Raw genomic sequence first — 22,267 nt, 5'->3', positions numbered from 1 at the left:
TTAGAAATTGACAAGCTGCTTCTAAAATTCATATGGAAATTTAAAGGGCCTCGAACAGCCAAAGCAATTTTGAAAAGGAAGAAAAAAGCTAGAGGATTTATACACCTAATTTCAACACTTACTATGAAGCTACAGTTCTCGGTCAGGCATGGTGGCTCTTGCCTGTAATCCCAGCACTTTGAGAGGCCAAAGCGGGAGGACTGCTTGAGCCCAGGAGTTCAAGACCAGCCTGGGCAACATAGTGAGACCCTGTCTCTCCATATATAAAAAATTAGTGGGTGTGATGGTGCACACCTGTGGTCCTAGCTACCTGGGAGGCTGAGGTGGGAAGTTCGCTTGGGGCAGGGAGGTGGAGGCCGCAGTGAACTGTGATTGTGCCACTGCACTCTGGCCTGGACAACATAGTGAGACTTTGTCTCAAAAAACAAAAAACTGAAGAGCAAGCTAGGACTGACTTAAATACAATAGTGACATACATGACCAACAGAGGTGGTTGATAAATGCAACAAAAATCCAAGGGCCCACTCAGATGGTGAAATTCTTAGGAATAACCTGGGCAGGATCCACCCCTAACATTCCCCAAGCAAGAAAAAAATGAACTGCTGTCACTGCCTACTACCTCTGGTACTACACGAGAAACACAGTACCTAATCAGGTTACTTGTCATTTGCAGGATGCATATTCCACATCTGAGAATATTGCTAGCTTCCCTCCATTAAACAACACAAAAGAAGGCCATATTTAAGCAGGCTATGTCTGAATTGCAAAGCGCAGACGCTCTCTTGATGCTTTTGAGCCCTTATATAAAATCCACAGGCAGACATGATTTTGAAAATGTCTGCAACTTGTATTTATAGAGACTGGAGATTGTGGCAAAAGCCCGTGAGTGCTACCCAACAGCAATGGCTGAGGTTTTGGATCAGAGAATTTCCAGATGTGGTGGTATGGTGATTTTTTTGTGAATGAAAGATAAAATAATCTTGAAACCTGAAATACCCATAATGTCCTAGGTGATATCAAAGAAACATTCTAATAAAGAAGGCAATGCCCAGAAGAGTTCCATAATATAATGGAAACAGTTTATACAAGAACATGCTACTGGAGGATTGCAAGGCAGTACTCATGGTATTCAGCATTTCCTCTACGGCCAACTTTGAAACCACCAGAGGAACTGACAGCTCCTATTGCCACATGGACGGCACCCTATGAACAGCTCTCATGACTGAGCACAGGGTCTCATGCGTATAGTCCCAGCACTTTGGGAGGCCGAGATGGGAGGACTGCTTTAGGCCAGGAGTTCAAGACCAGCCTGGAGAACATAGGGAGAATCCATCTGTACAAAAAATATAAAAAATTAGCCAGGCATGGTGGCACATGCCTGTAGTTCCAGCTACTCAGGTGGCTGAGGCGGGAGGATCGCCTGAGCCCAGGAGGTCGAGGCTGCAGTGATCCCTGATAGCACCACTGCTCTCCACCTTGGTTACAGAGCAAGGCTCTGTCTTGAAAAAGAAAGAAAAGAAGCAAAAAGAAAAGAAATAGAAGATACCATACCAATTTAGACTGCCATGTTACATTTCTTCAGATCAAGGAACACACCTTACAGTGCATAGTGTCCAACAATGGGCAAAAAGATAAAACACCAAATGGACATACTATGTTGCATATCATCCTCAGAGTTGTAGTTTGGCACAGAATTGGAATGGACAATTAAAACATCTGTCAAACGCTGGGTGCAGTAGTTCATGCCTATAATCCCAGCACTTTGGGAGGCCAACTTGGGAGGATCCCTTGAGCCCAAGAGTTTGAGACGAGCCTTGGCAACATAGCTAGACCCTGTCTCTAAAATCATCATCATCATCATCATCATCATCATCATCATCATCATCATCATCACAGAGAGAGAGAGAGACGGGAAAGGCTGGGCACGGTGGCTCACACCTGTAATCCCAGCACTTTGGGAGGCCAAGGCAGGCAGGCAGATCACCTGAGGTCAGGAGTTCAAGACCAGCCTGACCAACATGATGAAACACCGTCTCTACTAAAAATATAAAAATTAGCTGGGTGCGCACCTGTAGTCCCAGCTACTTGGGAGGCTGAGGCACGAGAATCACTGAAATCAGGGAGGCAGAGGTTGTGGCGAGCCGAAATTGCACCACTGCACTCCAGCCTGGGTGACAGAGCAAGATTCTGTCTCAAAAAAAAAAAAAAAAAGAGAGAGAACAGAAAGTGGGCAACGTGGCTCATGCCTGTAATACCAACAGTTTGGGAGGCTGAGGCAGGAGGATCACTTGAGCTCAAGAATTTGAGGCCAACCTGGGCAACATAGGGAGACCACATCTCTACCAAAAAATACGAAAATTAACTAGGCATGATGGTGTATGCCTGTAGTCCCAGCTATTCAGGAGGCTGAAGTGGGAGGATTGTTTTAGCCCTGGAGGCTGAGGTTGCAGTGAGCCAAGGTTACACCACTGCACTGCAGCCTGGGCAAAAGACCCAAACCTTGTCTCAAAAAAAAGAGAGAGAGAGAGAGAGAGAGGAGACATGGGCTTAAAGAGCTGGCTTACGCACCTTCCCAAGTTTGTGCTCACAGTCAACATGAGCAGAATCAATGGAAAATTCTTGCTAGATAGATTCTGAGATTCCTCCACTTTCCTGAGAGATGAGGTGTAAAGGTGATGGGGGAGGATGCTAATATGACTATACAATTCTCCCCTACATTACCTAAACTTTCTTCCTTACTGCTTGTTTCAATGGTTCCAGGACCAGGGCTACAACTGTGGGTGCTGGAAGCAGAGATGATCCTTAACAAGAATCTGTAACTATACTTTAAAAATATATATATGCCAAAATTCCTATGGGCCTAATGAGATAGATTGTGCCTTCACCCCATCTGACAAAATTCAGGTTGACAGTGAATCCAGATGCACTGTCTAGTGGTTGAGATACCCCATGAGTTCGGTACCAATATAACCATATGCTATATGAATGGGAAAAGACCAACAGGGAGGCATTTGCTAGACCAATATTGCTGCCAGCAACCTGGACCAGAACAGCGTGTGGGTAGAAATCAGTGACAAATAGAGAGAAATAGAGAGAATAGGCCGGACGTGGTGGCTCACACCTGTAATCCCAGCACTTTGGGAGGCCAAGGCAGGCAGATTACCTGAGCTCATGAGTTCGAGACCAGCCTGGCCAACATGGCGAAACCCCGTCTCTACTAAAAAATACAGGCTGGGTGCGGTGGCTCACTCCTGTAATCCCAGCACTTTGAGAGGCTGAGGCAGGCAGGATAGCCTGAGGTCAGGAGTTCAAGACCAGCCTGGCCAACATGGTGAAACCCTGTCTCTACTAAAAATACTGGGCATGGTGGCAGCCGCCTGTAATCCCAGCTACTCGGGAGGCTGAGGCAGAAGAATCGCCTGGGCCTGGGAGGCAGGGGTTGCAGTGAACCAAGATCGCACCATTGCATTCCAGCCTGGGTGACAAGAGTGAGACTTCATCTAAAAAACACACACAAAAAAAAATTAGCTGGCTGTGGTGGCATGAGCCTGTAATCCCAGCTACTCGGGAGGCAAAGGCAGGAGAATCGCTTGAACCCAGGAGGTGGAGGTTGCATTGAGACGAGATTGTGCCACTACACTCCAGCCTCCAGCCTGAGAGACAGAGCAAGACTCTCTCTCAAAAAAAAAAGAAAAAGAAAAAGAAATAATAGCTGAAAGTAAAGGAATGAATACATGGGTTATGCAACAAAGGAAATCCACCATCATGGTATTCCACAAAGCATTGCTTCTGACCAAGGAACTTATTTCACAGCAAAAGGAGTGGGGCAATAGGACCATGCTCATGGAATTTACAAGTCTCACCATGTTCCTCACCATGCTTTTTGAAGACTCAGTTACAGTGCCAGCTAGGTGGCAATACCTTGCTGGGCTGGGGCAATGTCCTGCAGGAGTCTGAATATTCTCTGAATCCACATTTAATATATGGTGTGATTTCTCCCATAGCCAGGATTCACAGGTCCAGGAATCAAGGAGGTAAAAATGCAAATGGCTCCCAGCTACTCAGGAGGCTGAGGCAGGAGAATCACTTGAACCCAGGTGGCGGAGGTTGCAGTGAGCCAAGATGGCACCACTGCACTCCAGCCTGGGCAACAGAGCAAGACTCCATCTCAAAAAAAAACCACAAAAACAAACAGAAATGCAAATGGCACTACTCACTATTACCCCTAGTAACCTACTAGCAAAATTTTTATTTCCTACCTTCATAATCTTATGCTCCACTGGTGTAGGGGTCTCCGTTCCAAAAGGAGGAAAGCTTCCACCAAGAGACACAACAGTGATTTCATTGAACTGGAAGCTAAGACTGCCACACGGCCACTTGAGGCTTCTCATGCCTCTGAAGCAACAGGAAAAGAAGGGAGTTGCTGTATTGGCTGGAGCATCTGATCCTAACTACCAAGATGAAATTGGCTTGCAGCAGGGCACGGTGGCTCACGCCTGTAATCCCAGCACTTTGGGAGGCCAAGGCGGGCAGATCATTTGAGGTCAGGAGTTCTAGGCTACCCTGGCCAACATGGTGAAACCCTGTCTCTACTAAAAATACAAAAATTAGCTGGGCGTGGTGGCAGGCACCTGTAGTCCCAGCTACTTGGAAGGCTGAGGCAGGAGAATCGCTTGAACCCAGGAGGCGGAGGTTGCAGTGAGCCGAGATTGTGCCGCTGCACTCCAGCCTGGGTGACAGCAAGACTCCATCTCAAAAAAATATATATATACAAAAATTAGGCAGGCATGGTGGCACATGCCTGTAATCCCAGCTACTTGGGAGGCTGAGGCAGGAGAATCACTTGAACCTGGGAGGCGGAGGTTGTGGTTAGCCAAGATCGCATCACTGCACTCCAGCCTGGTCAACAGAGTGAGACTCCATCTCAAAAAAAAAAAAAAAGAAAGAAAGAAAAAAAGAAACTGGGTTGCTATTAAACAATGAAGATAAAGAAGAGTAGGCCTGGAACACAGAGGACCCCTTAAAGCACACTACAATGCCCTGTGATTAAAGTCAATTGAAAACTACAACAACTCAATTCAGGCAGGACTAACAGTAACCAGCTGATAGGGTTTGGCTGTGTCCCCACCCAAATCTCATCTTGAATTGTTGCTCCCATAATTCCCACGTGTTGTGGGAGGGACCCAGTGGGAGGTAACTGAATCATAGAGGCAGGTCTTTCCTGTGCTGTTCTCATGATAGTGAATAAGTCTCACAAGAATGGATGATTTTATAAAGGAGAGTTCCCCTGCACATGCTCTCTTGCCTGCCACCATGTAAGATGCGAGTTTGCTCCTCTTTCGCCTTCCGCCATGATTGTGAGACCTCCTCAGCCATGTGGAACCATGAGCCAACTAAACCTCTTTCCTTTACAAATTACCAAGTCTTGGGTATGTCTTTATTAGCAGCGTGAGAACAGACTAATACACCCAGACTCTGCAATAATAAAGGTTTGGGTCACCCCATTGGGTAAAGAAGCAGCTCAGGTGTCTGCTGAGGGCAAAGGGATCTGGAATGGGTAGAAGAAGGCAGTTATAAATACCAGCTATGACCATGTGACCAGCTGCAGAAATTAGGACTATATATAAATATATAACTTTTTTTTTTGAGACAGAGTTTCGCTCTTGTTGCCCAGGTTGGAGTGCAATGGCACGATCTCGGCTCACTGCAACCTCCGCCTCCTGGGTTCAAGTGATTCTCCTGTCTCAGCCTCCTGAGTAGCTGGGATTACAGGGATGCACCACCACGCGCAGCTAATTTTTTCTTTTCAGTAGAGACGGGGTTTCACCATGTTGGTCAGACTGGTCTGGAACTCCTGACCTCAGATGATCTGCCCGCCTTGGCCTCCCAAAATGCTGGGATCACAGGTATGAGCTACTGCACCCAGCCAATACACAATTTTTTTTAGAGGCAAGGTCTTGCTATGTTACCCAGGCTGGACTGGATCCTCTTCCCTCAGTCACCCAAGTAGCTGGGACTACAGGCGTGCACCACTGCCCCTGGCTACAGGACTGTAATTTTTATGAGTATTTCTTCCTTATTTTGTTAGGCATATGTGTGTGGATATATAAACATATATGCATATACATCACAAGTATTTGTTTTGTTCCCTCTCATCCTCTTATCATCTAACATAAAAATTATTAATACTTAACTTTATAGTATAATATTCATTTTTTGAGACAAGGTCTTGCTCTCTCACCCAGGCTGGAGTGCAGTGGCTCAATCACAGCTCACTGCAGCCTCGACCTCCAAAGGCTCAGGCAGTCCTCCCACCTCAGCCTCCTGAGTAGCTGGGACCACAGGCACACGCCACCACACCTGGCTAATTTTTGCATTTTTTTGTAGAGATGGGTTTTCACCATGTTGCCCAGGCTGGTCTCAAACTCCTGACCTCAAGTGACCCTCCCACCTCGGCCTCCCAAAGTGCTGGGATTACAGGCGTGAGCCACCACTCCTGGACCACAATATTTATTTATTTAAGTTACAGGACATCAGGGGAAAGTATGAGCATCACCCACTGACTTTGTCTCCTCTTCTGAGGAAAAGAAGGTGTTTTTAGCTGTATACTTGATAATTGCATCATGTTAGGCAGAAATATGAGCTTGTTATCTTTATTTAGAGATTAAGTATGATTTAAAGAGATATGTATAGGTGCCAAGATAATGAGGGGTGGATTGCAATAATCAATTTGATGTGTCAGTTGGACCGGATATATGCCCCAGTTATTCAATCAAACACTAATCTAGGTGTTGCTGTGAAGGTATTTTGTAGATGTGATTAACATCTACAATTAAGCCAGGCATGGTGACACACACCTGTAGCCCCAGCTATTCAGGACGCCAAGGCAGGAGGACAGCTTGAGCTCAGGAGTTCAAAACCAGCCTGGGCAACACAGCAAGATGCCCATCTCTTGAATAAAAAAATCTAGCCAGGAGCAGTGGCTCATGCCTATATTCCCAACACTTTGAGAGGCTGAGGCAGGAGGATCTCTTGAGCCCAGGAGTGTGAACAATGCCTGGGCAACATGGCGATGCCTCCACACCTGTAACCCCAGCACTTTGGGAGGCCAAGGTGGATGGATAGGTTGAGCCCAGGAGTTCAAGACCAGCCTGGGCAACATGGTGAGACTCCGTCTCTACCAACAAAAATACGAAAAATTAGCTGGACATGGTGGTGTGCTCCTGTAGTCCCAGCTACTTGGGAGGCTGAGGTGAGAGGATCACTTGAGCCTGGGAAGTCAAGGCTGCAGTGAGCTGAGATCACACCACTGTACTCCATCCAGCCTGAGCAATAGAATGAGATCCTGCCAAAAAAAAGAACAAAACAAAACAAAACAAAACAAAACACTGCTGAGGAGGGCTCAGAGGGAAGGAAGTAACACAACTAAGAAAGCTTCTATCATCTTACAGAATACAAACATCATCCTGCACAAAATGTTGGAAATATGAATGTTAAAGGTGCTTCTAGTTTTGACTCAGAAGGAAATGAGGAACATGATATTGGAAACTAGGTGAAAAACCATCCTTGTTATATAATGGCAGAAAACTTAACAGAATTTTATTCTGGAAATACCCAGAGGTACTTTCCACACAAATACTTCGGTATTTATTTAGCTGAGAGATTTTCGAGCAACGTGTTTGAAGGGGCGGCCTGGTTTTTTCTTACAGCTTTCAGAAAAATGTGAGACATAAGAGATACATTGAGTAAGAAACTGTTAAGCAAAAAGGAACCAGCACTTGATGATTTGGGAGATTCTCAGCCTATCCAGATTGTAAAAGATGCTAAAATTAGAAAATTCACTGTTGGCCAGGTGCAGTGGCTCATGCCTATAATCCCAGCACTGTAGGAGACCAAGGTGGGAGGATCACTTGAGCTCAAGAGTTCGAGGGGCCAGGCGCGGTGGCTCACGCCTGTAATCCCAGCACTTTGGGAGGCCGAGGTGGGCGGATCACGAGGTCAGGAGATCGAGACCATCCTGGCTAACATGGTGAAACCCTGTCTCTACTAAAAATACAAAAAAATTAGCCGGGTGTGGTGGCGGGTGCCTGTAGTCCCAGCTACTCGGGAGGCTGAGGCAGGAGAATGGTGTGAACCCGGGAGGCAGAGCTTACAGTGAGCCAAGATCGTGCCACTGCACTTCAGCCTGGGCAACAGTGCGAGACCCCATCTCAAAAAAAAAAAAAAAAAAAAAAAAAGAGCTCGAGACCAGCCTGGGCAACAAAGTGAAACCCCGTCTCTACAAAAAATAAACAAAATTAGTTAAGTGCCTGATTGGGGTTGGAACTTTGAGCCCCATACTCAACCTCCTGGGAGGGGAGAGTGGCTGAAGGTTGACTTGATCACCAGTGGTCAATGGTTTAATGGTTTAATCACTCCAGCCTGGGCAACAGAACAAGACTTTGTCTAAAAAAAAAAGGGGGGGGGGGTGGCGGGGATGGTAGCTCACGCTGGTAGTCCCAGCTATTCGGGAGGCTGAGACAGGAGGACAGCTGGGCTGGAGCCCAGGAGGTTGAGGCTGTAGTGAACTGTGATCATGCCACTGCACTGCAGCCTGGATGACAGAGTGAGACCTTGTCTCAAAAAGAAAAAAAAGAAAATTCACTGTTGGGAAAGCATGCTCTTTGTGATACTCAAGGATCTGATGACCCATTTCAGCAGAATCAGGAATAGAGATGGGATTATCCAAGAAAGCTCTGTGGATGGCCTTCTTGTCTAATAGGAACACACACAGGAGAGTGACAAGGCTTTTGGGAATGTTATACCAGTACAAACACTGCCAGCTTAAACAGAAAGAAACAGAGAAAAGACAAAATGACAGAAGGCTGTCAGACTTCCAAAACTTTACAGGCAGGAAATGGGCTGATCGAACTATCTGGTTATAAGCATGTGCTACCTGCAACAAAAAGGAAGAATGACTCCAAGGGCAGAACCACAGGTGCAGAGGCATGGGCGAGGCAGAGGCCAAGAGAGCAGAGCAACAGGAGATTTTTTTTTTTTTTTTTTGAGACAGAGTCTCGCTTTATACCCCAGGCTGGAGTGCAGTGGCAGGATCTCGGCTCACTGCAACCTCCACCTCCCAGGTTCAAACGATTCTCCCGCCTCAGCCTCCCGAGAAGCTGGGTTTACAGGCGTGTGCCACCAGGCCTGGCTAATTTTTGTATTTTTAATAGAGACGGGGTTTCACCATGTTGGCCAGGCTGGTCTCAAACTCCTGACCTCAGTGATCCACCTGCCTCAGCCTCCCAAAGTGCTAGAATTACAGGCGTGAGCCACCATGCCCGGCCTCAACAGGGGATACTTTTCAGGCCTTAATCTAACGATATTTTCCCTACTGGGTTTCAAACTTGATTGGGACCAGCGAACCCTTTATGACTTCCAATTTCTGCCTTTTGGAACGGGAATATCTATCCTATGCCTGTCCCACCATTGCAGTTTTGGAAACAGATAACTTGTTTTCCAGTTTCACAGATCCACAGGCAGAAACTGATGCCGTAATGCATGAAGACTTTTGGGTATGTTGAGATGGGATGAATGTATTTTGTATGTCGGATGGACATAAATTTGGAGGCTAGAGGACAAACTATAGTGGGTTGAATGGTGCACTCCCCCAAAAGATATATCCACATCCTAACACCCAGGCACAGTGAATGTTACCTGGGTGTTATTTGGAAAAAGGATCTCTGCAGATGTAGTTAAGGATCTGAGTTGAGATCATTCTGGATTAACTGGGTAGCCCCTAAATTCAATGACAAGTGTCTTTTTCCAGAAGAGGAGAGGGGAATGATGCTATACTTCCAGGGAACCATTCAGGTCACCATCACAGTGGCCAAGAGTAGCATCACAGTTGTCATAGTGTCATGGCAGCTGATGATAAATAGCCTACACAGATGGCTTCAGGTTAGGACGATGACAAAGTGACAGAAGCATCCTCAAACAGTTCTGTTGCTATTAACATCAATGCAAGTTCAGGGCCGGGCGCCGTGGCTCACGCCTGTAATCCCAGCACTTTGGGAGGCCCAGGCAGGTGGATCACGAGCTCAGGAGATTGAGACCATCCTGGCTAACACGGTGAAACCTCGTCTCTACTAAAAATACAAAAAATTAGCCGGGCATGGTGGCGGCTGCCTGTAGTCCCAGCTACTTAGGAGGCTGAGGCAGGAGAATGGTGTGAACCTGGGAAGTGGAGCTTGCGGTGAGCTGAGATTGCACCACTGCATTCCAGCCTGGGTGACAGAGCGAGACTCCCTCTCAAAAAAAAAAAAAAAAGAAAAAGAAAAAAATCAATACAGGTTCAGTATCCCCAATCCAAAAATCTAAAATCTTGGCCAGGCATGGTGGCTCATGCCTGTAATCCCAGCACTTTGGGAGGCCGAGGCAAGTGGATCACCTGAGGTCAGGAGTTCGAGACCAGCCTGGCCAACACAGTGAAACCCAGTCTCTACTAAAAATACAAAATTAGCCGGGTGTGGTGGCACACGCCTGTAGTCCCAGCTACTCAGGAGACTGAGACAGAAGAATTGCTTGAACCCAGGAGGCGGAGGTTGCACTGAGCCGAGATCGTGCCACTGCACTCCAGCCTGGGCAAGACAGAACAAGACTCTGTCTTTTTCCAGAAGAGGAGAGGGGAAAAAAATCCAAAATCTGAAATGCTCCAAAATACAAAACCTTTCGAGCGCCAACATCATGCTCAAAGGAAATGCTCATTAAAGCATTTTGGATTCAGATTTTCAGATTAGGGATCCCGAATCAGTGAATATAACTCAAACGTTCCAAAATAAGAAAAAAAATCCAAAACACTTCTGGTCCCAAGTATTTCAGATAAGAGAGTAAACCAAAAGATGCACTAACTAAAAACTGAAACATGAGTTGCAAATGGGAGCCAGTCAGAAAGTTTAGTCATGTTTCATCCCTCATTTGAACCCAGTAACACTTGTAACACTTTGGAAAACTTTCAGTGCAGAAATGTTGAGTTTTGTGATACACCACCTACCTTTCCTGACACAAAGTCATATATATTAAACAAGAGGAAACAGATCAGGGCATGTCATTGCCTCAAAGGGAGCTTAGAGGAAGGTCAAATCAGAGACCTACCAAGAACCTCACTGTCAGAGTGAACAGACTAAGACTAACCAAAATACCTGAAAAGGTAAGTGGAAGAACAAAGAGATCAAGAGGGAAATTGAGAAGGAAAACTGAAAGAGAAATGCTGTATATCAAAAGAAACAAGAACAATTGACAAAAAGAATGTAAGAACAAAGAAACAGGAAAGGCAGAATATAGGGCAGCTGAAAGACATATGAAACAGACAACTGCATGGAATCACGCAGAGTGCTGCTCATTTCACAAAGACCAGAAGAGAGAGAGAGAGAGAGAGACAGAGAGAGAAGCTGCCAAAGCTGCTGCTCTGCTAAAAACAGGCAGAAATGGAATTCAAGAGGAAAACTTTTTTTCTTTTGAGACGGAGTTTCGTTCTTGTTGCCCAGGCTGGCGTGCAATGGCGCAATCTGGGCTCACTGCAACCTCCACCTCCCAGATTTAAGTGATTCTCCTGCCTCAGCCTCCCGAGTAGCTGGGATTACAGGCATGCACCACCACACCCAGCTAATTTTGTATTTTTAGTAGAGACGGGGTTTCTCCATGTTGGTGAGGCTGGTCTTGAACTCCCGACCTCAGGTGATCCGCCCGCCTCGGCCTCCCAAAGTGCTGGGCATTTTGCGCAGGCATGAGCCACTGTGCCCAGCTCAAGAGGAAATCTTATACAAGACAAAGAAGCACTACTGCAGTCATTCAACTCTGTCTTTTTGATGGTTCTCCCTTCACAAATCAGTTTCCCTTTGGAAGCTCCTTAAGAAGCAGCACAGCAGTTTGAGGCACAGATAGGAAGACTGACTATATCCAAGGTATGCTCATCCCGTGGGGACACTGGATCCCTGTTGGGAACAATACTTTATCCATTCCTAGTCATCTGGATATTGACTAGCACTTCCTTATTTAGTAATGCTCCTCCCACACAGGCTTCTTTGAGAACAAAATCATCGGACAACTCAAATTGTGCATCATCTACCAACTCAGAAAAAAATAGAACCAGCCAGAAAAAGAGTGCTGGAAAAGCATGAAGACATCAAAAAGGAAGGGAAGATAGACTGAAGATTCAAGAGGATGGTAAAGATGAAAACACGTGGAACGCAAATTCTACTCAGTGGTAGCGAGACAAGTACAGTACAATATGCAATAACCACTGCTTCCTTTTATTTTTCTTTGAGACAGGGTCTCGCTCTGTCGCCCAGGCTGGAGTGCAGTGGGATGATCTTGGGTCACTGCAGCCCCGACCTTCTGGACTCAAGCAATACTCCCACCTCAACCTCCCAAGTAGCTGGGACTACAGGCATGTGCCACTACACCCAGCTAATTTTTGTATTTTTAGTGGAGACGGGGTTTTGCCAAGTTGGCCAGGCTGGTCTGAAACTCCTGACCTCAAGTGATCCGCCTACCTCGGCCTCCCAAAGTGCTGGGATTACAGGCATGAGCCACTGTGCCCGCCCTTCATCCTGTAGTTTTTAAAATCTTACTTAAAAACTGAATGAGACCAAGGAGGGAGGATCACTTAAGCCCAGGAGTTCCAGACCAGACTGGGGAACATAGGGAGACCTCCTATCTACAAGAAATTAAAAAATTACTAGCGCCTATAGTCTCAGCTAGTCGAGAGGCTGAGGTGGGAAGATCTGCTTGAGCTTGGGAGATTGAGGCTGCAGTGAGCTGTGATCAGGCCACTGCACTTGAGCCTGGCCAGCAGAGCAAGATTCTGTCTTGAAAAAAAAAAATTAATGGCTCCCAGCTACTTGGAAGGCTGAGGCAGGAGAATCGCTAAAACCCAGGAGTCAGAAGTCGCAGTGAACTGAGATCTGCCATTGCACTCCAGCCTGGGCGACAGAGCAAGACTCTGTCTCAAAAAAAAGAAAAAAGAAAAAAAATTAATGAAAAAATCTTTTCAAAAAGACAAACAGCCACAGAAGACCTGTCATATCACTTATGACAAGGTTGTAATTGAAAATATTGTTTCCAGCTGGGTGTGGTGGTTCACACCTGTACTCCCAGCACTTTGGGAGGCCAAGGGCGGATGGATCACTTCAGGTCAGGAGTTCGAGACCAGCCAGGCCAACATGGTAAAACCCTGTCTCTACTAAAAGTACAAAAATTAGCCAGGTGTGGTGGTGCTACTCCACCTGGGAGGTGGAGGTTGCAGTGAGCTGAGATCGCACCACTGCACTCCAGCCTGGACAAAAGAGCGAGACTCCATCTCAAAAAAAAGAAAAGAAAAGAAAATATTGTTTCCATCATCCATATGAAGATTTAACAAAAGATTTCTTTTTTTCACATGTGGAGCATTTGTTCATAGAGAGGTCACAAGTTTTGTGCCCCTCGTCACAATGACCCCAGATTCCTATTGGGTGTGTTGTAAACAGAAGAAGCATTCTTTAGGCCCCCTGCTCTGAGCACACCCCAGAAGATTTCTTGACACTCAAGTATTAGGAACTGCTGCATGCAGTGGCTCACACCTGTAATCCCACCAACTCAGGAGGCTGAGGCAGGAGGAGTGCTTGAGGCCAGGAGTTCGAGACTAGCCTGGACAACATAGTGAGACTCTGTCTCTACAAAAATAAAAATTAAAAAATTAGCCAGGCATGTTGGTGACGCCTGTGGTCCCAGCTATTCGGGAGACTCAGGTGGAAGACTCTGACTCAAAAAAAAACACATAGCCAGGCACAGTGGCTCAGGCCTGGAATCCCAGCACTTTGGGAGGCTGAGGCGGGAGGATGACTTGAGCTCAGGGGTTCAGGACCAGCCAGGGCAACATAGACCTCATCTCTACTAAAAATCAAAAAAATTAGCTGGGTGTGATGACAAGCACCTGTAGTCCCTGCTACTCAGGAGGCTTAGGTGGGAGGATCACTTGAGTGCAGTAGTTCGAGGCTGCAATGAGCTACGATTGTGCCACTGCACTCCAGCCTGGGAGATGAAGCAAGACCCTGTCTCTAAGATAACAATAATAATAGGGCCGGGTGTGGTGGCTCATGCCTGTAATCCCAGCACTTTGGGAGGCCGAGGCGGGTGGATTACCTGAGGTCAGGAGTTCGATACCAGCCTCAACATGGAGAAACCCTGTCTCTACTAAAAATACAAAATTAGCCGGGTGTGGTGGTGCATGCCTGTAATCCCAGCTACTCGGGAGGCTGAGGCAGGAGAATTGCTTGAACCTGGGAGGCGGAGGTTGCGGTGAGCCGAGATCACGCCATTGCATTCCAGTCTGGGCAACCAGAGCGAAACACCGTCTCAAAAAAAAAAAGAAAAGAAAAAAAAAGAAAATAATAATAATAAAGTAATAAAAAAAATTTAAGTATCAGGAACTCTCCACTATAAAGGAATTATTGATTTCTCTGTAGAAGCATTGTAATTCTCTAAGAAAATAATAATAATAAAGTAATAAAAAAATTTAAATATCAGGAACTCTCCACTATAAAGGAATTATTGATTTCTCCGTAGAAGCATTGTAATTCTTTTTTTTTTTTTTTTTTTTGAGACAGAGTCTTGCTCTGTCACCCAAGCTGGAGTGCAGTGGCACAATCTCAGCCTCCTGTGTTCAGGTGATTCTCCTGCCTCAGCCTTCCAAGTAGCTGGGATTACAGGCATGTGCCACCACGCCTGGCTAATTTTTGTATTTTTAGTAGAGATGGGGGTTTCACTATATTGGCCAGGCTGGTCTCGATCTCCTGAGAACACCTCAGCCTCCCAAAGTGCTGGGATTACAAGTGTGAGCGACCACGCCCGACTGAGGCATTGTAATTCTTGATTACAGCTCCTGCTCTGCTGTGTCTTCCTAGAATATACAGATTAAGCAAGACTTCAGGACCAGGCATGGTGGCTCACGCCTGTAATCCCAGCACTTTGGGAGGCTGGGATGGGCAGATCACTTGAGCTCAGGAGTTCAAGGCCACCCTGACCAACATGGTGAAACCCCGTCTACTAAAAATACAAAAATCAGGCTGGGCATGGTGGCTCATGCCTGTAATCCCAGCACTTTGGAAGGCCAAGGTGGGCAGATCACCTGAGGTCGGGAGTTCGAGACTAGCCTGACCAACATGGAGAAACCCCGTCTCTACTAAAAATACAAAACTAGCCGGGCATGGTGGTGCATGCCTGTAATCCCAGGCTATTCGGGAGGCTGAGGCAGGAGAATCACTTGAATCCGGGAGGTGGAGGTTGCAGTGAGCTGAGATCGCGCCACTGCACTCCAGCCTGGGCAACAAGAGCAAAACTCCGACTCAAAAAAAAAAAAAATTAGCAGGGCATGGTGGTGCACGCCTGTAGTCCCAGCTACTTGGGACGCTGAGGGACGAAATCACTTGAAGAGAGGTTGCAGTGAGCCAAGATCACACCACTGCACTCCAGCCTGGGCAACAGAGTGAGACTCCATCTCAAAAAAAACAAAAACAAAAACAAAAAAAAGGACTGCAAAGTTTTCTTGTTCAGTAGGCTCAGTAGGATTGCTGACAGGCATGCCTACTTTCTAAAACTTGTATTGATATTTTCTTCTTTTTTTTCTTCCTTTTATTCTAATACGTATTTATTTATACTTAGAAGCATCCTAAAATACACAGGAAACAAAGGCAACAAGCAAATAAATAACAAATAAATAAAGGGCAAATTGGGAGCCGGGAGGCGTGGCTCACGCCTATAATCCCAGCACTTTGGGAGGCCGAAATGGGCGGATCAGTTGAGGTCCAGAGTTCAAGACCAGCCTGGCCAACATGGTGAAACTCCATCTCTACTAAAAATACAAAAATCAGCCGGGTGTGATAGTGCACGCCTCTGGTCCCAGCTACTTGGGAGGCTGATGCAGGAGAATTGCTTGAACATGGGAGGCAAAGGTTGCAGCAAGCCGAGATCGCACCACTGCACTCCAACCTGACGACACAGCAAGACTCCATCTCAAAAAAAAAAAAAAAAAGTCACATACTGTATAATTTCATTTATATAACACTCATGAAATGACAACATTCTAGAGATAGAGAACAGATTAGTGTCGGGGTTAGGAACCTCGAGGGGATAGATGGCAGGAACAAGGGTAGCAGGTGTGGTTGTGAAAGGGCAGCAGGAGACATCCTGGGGTTGTGTCAATGGCCACATCCTGGTTGTGATACTGTGCTATTGTTCTGGAAGGTGTTACCATTGGAGGAAACTGGATAAAGCGCACATAGGATCTCTCTGTATTATTCCTATAATTGCATGGGAATCGATACTGATCTCAAAATCAAAGTTTAATTTTTAAAAATGCATAGCTCACCTAGGATGGTTGTATAACTGCTTTAGACTGTGGCTACGCAGAAGTAACCAGAGAGTGTCGAGAACAAGGTCAGGTAGGAAGGAATCTCCTGGACACAGAAGAGAACAAGCAAGAACATGGTGGTGGGAGCCACGCTGCCTGGGTTCAAATCTTGGCTCTGACTCACGCTCATGCTGTTACTCTGGCTAAGTTACTACATTCCTCTGAGCCTCAGTCTTGTCATCTGTGAAATTTGGGTGAATTCATACGTGGAATCACGGCCGGGTGCAGTGGCTCACACCTGTAATCCCAGCACTTTGGGAGGCCGAGGCAGGTGGATCACCTGAGGTCAGGAGTTTGACACCAGCCTGGCCAACATGGTGAAATCCTGTCTCTACTAAAAATACAAAAATTAGCTGGGCGTGGTAGCACGCATCTGTAATCCCAGCTACTCAGGAGGCTGAAGCAGGAGAACAGCTTGAACCCGGGAGGCGGAGGTTGCAGTGAGCCAAGATCGTGCCACTGCAGTCCAGCCTAGGCAACATAAGCAAGACTCTGTCTCAAACACACACACACACACACGCATACACACGTGGAATCACTTAGGGCAGCACCTGATACAGAGCTAGCACTCAAGAGTTTGTTATTCTTTCTATCATTTCACCTAGGAAGGATGTGCTCAACTGGAAATGCTAGGTGGACTTAGAGTAACACCGTAAAATCCATCATGTGACTATTTAGCTCATGAGAATTTCTCTCTTCATGCTCTGGGGTAACTAATATATATTCTATATACTCACTTGTATGACTATTCAGATCTGCTGCGATAATCATTATTCCAATTTATGTGATGAGAATATAAATTTGTAAATACTTAAATATTATTATTTAATTAAATCTTCAAAGAGTTATGAAAGGCAAAGAAGGAACCTTCTCAACTGAATAACACTAAAGTGATGACAAGTAAATGCTAAACATAATCCTAAATTGGATCCTTTTGCTATAATGGAGGCCATTGGGACATCCAAACACGATGCAGTCCATTCACCTTGGAACTGCCATCCACAAACCAAGCATCTTTTTGTTGGTCAGTTGAGAGCTGGAGCATTGTCCAATCGATGATAGAACCGACCAGCTCCTCCTCCATCAGTCCCGGCGGAAAAGAGTCTACCTGGTTGTGAAAACCGCTAATTCCGCACTCCCCTGGCAGCATATTCTTGTACGAACCATTTCCATGTAATTATGGAACTCCTCTGGGCACTGCACTCCCTGTTGGAGCGTTACACCATCACCCAAGACATCATGGATATTTTAGGTTTCAAAATTATTTTATGTCCTTCAATCATAAGGGCACTTTCAATTAATGTCTAATCCAAGCTCAACTGGAAATTCTCTAGTCCAAAGTCCCAGGTTACCACTAGGAGGCGCTCTTAGGCTTTTGCCATAAGCGCCGGTCTCTGCTCCACAAAGGGCTATTGTACAGATAATCTGTCTGTGCGGCACCCCAGGTTCTATTCTATACTTCGTGGGCTTGGGCAATCTTACTGGTTCCCATTTAGCATGTCCAAGTAATACTGGTTGAACGGTGAATTTACAATACTAGAGAGGGGAAACATTCCACAGTCAGATACAATTTCAACCTCCATAATACATTGAGGTAAAAGAGATGCAACCATTTCAAATAAAACCTGTTCAAATCTACAAATTTTCCAAACTTTCACCTTAATCCCATCAACTCTTACATTCCTCCATTGGGATTTCATCAACAGGTTTCAGTGTCACAATACTAGTTAGGGGAAGTGTTCCCTGTCAGTCATAATATCCATTCCCATAAAACATTCAGCTAAAACCTGTTTATTTTTATTTTTTTAAAAAAACTTATTTATTTGAGACTTTGTCTCGCTCTGTCGCCTAGGCTGGAGTGCAGTGGCGCGATCTCGGCTCACTGCAGCCTCCCCCACCCAGGCTCAAGCGATTCTCCTGCCCCAGCCTCCCGAGAAGCTGGGACTACAGGCACGTGTCACCACACCCAGCTAATTTTTTTTTTTTTTTAATTTTCAGTAGAGACAGGGTTTCACCATGTTAGCCAGGCTGGTCTCGAACTCCTGACCTCAAGTGATCCACCCGCCTCGGCCTCCCAAAGTGGTGGGATTACAGGGGTGAGCAACCGCACCCAGCCACAAAGCCTGTTTAAACACATTCCAATTTTCACCCAAATGTACACCTTAATCCTATCAACTGTTACATTTCTATATTCTCCCAGTCTAGTTGTAGCCGGTGTTACAGCTTCACTAATGGATTTTGGTACCTCCGTGTATGAGGCTTCCATGTAAAGGAATCCCAGAAAGTTCTCTTTTCCTCCCATTTTACCCAGAAACTTCTCTTCACCACCCATTTTATGTGCATAAAGCTTTGGGTCCCCATCCCAGGGTGGAGCCAAAGAACCTTTGCCCTTGGTCTTTTTTTTTTTTCTGAGACAGAGTCTCGCTCTGTCCCCCAGGCCGGAGTGCAGTGGTGCGATCATAGTTACTGCAGGCTTGACCTCCCCAGCTCAAGTGATCCTCCTACCTCAGCTTCACAAGCAGCTGGAATTACAGGCGTGCACCACCATGCTCAGCTAATTTTTTTTTTTTTTTTTTTTTTGTAGAGATGGGATTTCGCTATGTTGCCCAGGCTGGTTTTGAATTCCTGGGCTCAAACGATCCACCTGTCTCAGCCTCCTAAAGTGCTGGAATTACAGATGTGAGCCACCAAACAAAGCCCAGCCATCCCATTTCTTTCTTTTTTTTTTTTTTTGAGACCGAGTCCCTCTCTGTCACCCAGGCTGGAGTGCAGTGGTGCGATCTCAGCTCACTGCAACCTCCGCCTCCCAGGTTCAAGCAATTCTCCTGCCTCAGCCTCTCGAGCAGCTGGGACTATAGGCGCCCGCCACCACGCCTGGCTAATTTTTTTGTATTTTTTAGTAGAGATGGGGTTTCACCATATTGACCAGGCTGGTCTCGAACTCCTGACCTTGTGATCCACCCACCTCGTTCTCCCAAAGTGCTGGGATTACAGGCGTGAGCCACTGCGCCCGGCCATCCCATTTCTTAATAGCCACTGAGAGATTTCCACTTTGCTGGTAGACTTGACCCTTCCCTAGGCTTCTCCCCATTTTCACGTTAACTTAATGTTTTCATTAGCAGCTGTGGGATCCCTGAAGGGAAGCTAAGGCAGCAAATTCAATGAGGCTTTTGGGACTATTGCTGTATTTTGCAGCTGTAAGTTTACATGGGGTGCCTATGCAAAAAGACTCCTTAACCATAGCTGAATATGGCCTGGGTAACGGGTATATTCAGCAGGTGAATATCATAGGCACCATAAAGCCAGTCCCACATGGCCTGCATATGAAGCATATCAGCTGCTTCATCAAGGGTGCTCCTCTTGGCATATGTTACACAGTCCTGTACTTAGGGTTGTGAAGGAAAATAAATCTCAGGACTCCAAAATCATTAAGCCAAAGGGTGTTAGGCAAACCTGCTTCACATTTTATTCCCAAATAAGATAGCTACAAAGATAAATAAAAAAAAAAAAAAGGCTACATGCCTCCCTCACAATTTGCCCACAAGAAAAGACCTTGTGGGCCTCAAGACCTTTACCTTAAGATGTTCTGGGCCGGGTGCGGTGGCTCACACCTGTAATCCCAGCACTTTGGGAGGCCGAGGCGGGCAGATCACGAGGTCAGGAGTCCAAGACAAGCCTGTAATCCCAGCTACTCGGAGGCTAAGGCAGGAGAATCGCTTGAACCCGGGAGCCAGAGGTTGCAGTGAGCCGAGATCACGCCACTGCACTCCAGCCTGGGCAACAGAGCGAGACTGCGTCTCAAAAAAAAAAAAGTTCTGTTGAATTTCACCCTGGCAACGTAAATTGATAGCTTATCTTCACAGGTGCAGGACGACAAAGGACAGACAGAACTCAATGTCCTCCCTCTGCTCACTGAGACAAATGGATATCTGATTGCTTCCTCTGCCCTATTGTTTCATTAAGCAGACTATTCTATCCCCTCTCACATGTAAATTATGTATTCAGTGAAAAGCTGATCAAAGACCCAAGAGAATGCAACCTTTTGTCTCTTATCTACCTATGACCTGGAAGCCCCCACTTCAAGTTGTCCCACCTTTCTGAACCGAATCAGTGGACATCTAACACATACCTTGGGCACCTGTTCTCAGTATCTCCTGAGTGCTGGTTTGGAATAAGTCTCTTAAAATATTTTACAGAATTTGACTCTTTCCGCTGACAGGGTAAACACACTTTACAGTGGCTTTGAGCAAGTCTGGCATGCTAGGTCTTCCCTCATGAATAACTTCTTGTGTTTTTGTGTGTCTGGCTCAAGTACAGCCATCTGTGATTGATCACTATGAGCTGTGGGTCCTGCATCAACCCAGACATGCTCTTCCACTCTACAGCATTCAAAATCAAACATACTACCCCTATCATTTAGCTACTCTCACAATTCATTTCAGTAAAGGATTTTCTGGCACTATTAAGTGATTATAATAAAGTCACAGGATACAGGCTTAATAAAAGTCAATTGTTTTCCTATATACCCGAAATGAACAATTGATATTTAAAATTAAAAACATAATACCATTTACGTTAGCACCAAAAAGATAAAATATACATAAACCTAACAAAATATGTAGAAGACATACACGAGGAAAATCAAACAAAATTTGACATGAAATATACCAGAATATATAAGTAAACAGAGAGATATTGTATGTTTATTGACAGAAATGTTATAGTAATTAGGTAGTTATGTTAGGTAGTTGGACATGAGCAGAGCAGGAGAGCACCTCTCCTCAAACCCCACCAGGAGGTGATGGTCAGGCAGTTGTTAAAACTGTCTCTCTAAAATAATAATTGCTCCCTGCTCCTCCTCCTGCTCTTCTTCCTTCTTCTGCTCTTCCTCCTGCTCCTCCTCCTCCTGCTCCTCCTCCTGCTGCTCCTCCTCCTGCTCCTCTTCCTCCTCCTGCTCCTCCTCCTCCTGCTGCTCCTCCTCCTGCTGCTTCTCCTCCTCCTGCTCCTCCTCCTCCTGCTCTTCCTCCTTCTCCTTCTCCTCCTCCTGCTCCTCCTCTTCCTCTTTCTCCTCCTCCTCCTGCTCCTCCTCCTCCTGCTGCTCCTCCTCCTTCTCCTCCTCCTCCCGCTCCTCCTTTTCTTTCTCCTCCTCCTCCTGTTCCTCCTCCTTCTCTTTCTCCTCCTCCTGCTCCTCCTTCTCTTTCTCCTCCTCCTGCTCCTCCTTCTCTTTCTCCTCCTCCTGCTCCTCCTTCTCTTTCTCCTCCTCCTGCTCCTCTTCCTCCTCTTTCTCCTCCTCCTTTCTCTCCTGCTCATCCTCCTCCTCCTGCTTCTCCTGTTCCTCCTAAAAAAAAAAGAAAAATAAATAAAAAATAAAAATAATAATTGGTTGCAGCTGGCGCCAAGGAAAGGCAGTCTCTCAACAGATACCAAAAAACCTGAAACTGGTGATCAGCAGCTTCCCAATAAGATCTCAGGAGTTGGGCCAGTGGGCTCAAGACATGTGCATGCACTATGATGCAAAATGGCCGAGTTTAACTGGTATATAACCTTCCTTCAGGAACACTCCGCTGGTAAGGGAAAAACTCCTCAAGTGAGCATGCGTACAACTTCAGTAACCACAATGCGCATGCGGCCCCTTCCCAAGCGCTGACAAGCCACAGCACATGTGGACAGCCCACCCCAAGGTAAGAATCAAAGGAGGAGTTATATAGACCCAGGAAGCATAAAACCCCAAGTCAAAGGTCAAACCGCACATTTGATCTCTGAAGTCGCCTGCTTGGCCCTCTTCCAAGTGTAGTTTGCTTCCTTTCATCCTTGCTCTAAAGCTTTTTAATAACTTTCACT

At 46.1% G+C, this 22,267-nt stretch overlaps 1 protein-coding gene and 1 non-coding gene across 2 annotated transcripts in view; both read right to left on the bottom strand.

Moving 5' to 3' along the window:
* Positions 1-22,267, bottom strand: part of ZNF157 (zinc finger protein 157) — a 49,275-nt gene that overhangs the window by 12,911 nt on the left and 14,097 nt on the right. The window lies entirely within an intron of this gene.
* On the bottom strand, positions 13,416-13,544 carry LOC129025567 (small nucleolar RNA SNORA11). Its single transcript, XR_008497312.1, has one exon. It is a non-coding gene; the product is annotated as a small nucleolar RNA SNORA11 (small nucleolar RNA).

This window comes from Pongo pygmaeus, chromosome X (assembly GCF_028885625.2).
Source record: "Pongo pygmaeus isolate AG05252 chromosome X, NHGRI_mPonPyg2-v2.0_pri, whole genome shotgun sequence".
NCBI classification, from domain to species: domain Eukaryota; kingdom Metazoa; phylum Chordata; class Mammalia; order Primates; family Hominidae; genus Pongo; species Pongo pygmaeus.
The sequence above is the reverse complement of the archived record's forward strand: the minus strand, read 5'-3'. Positions and strand labels throughout refer to the sequence as shown.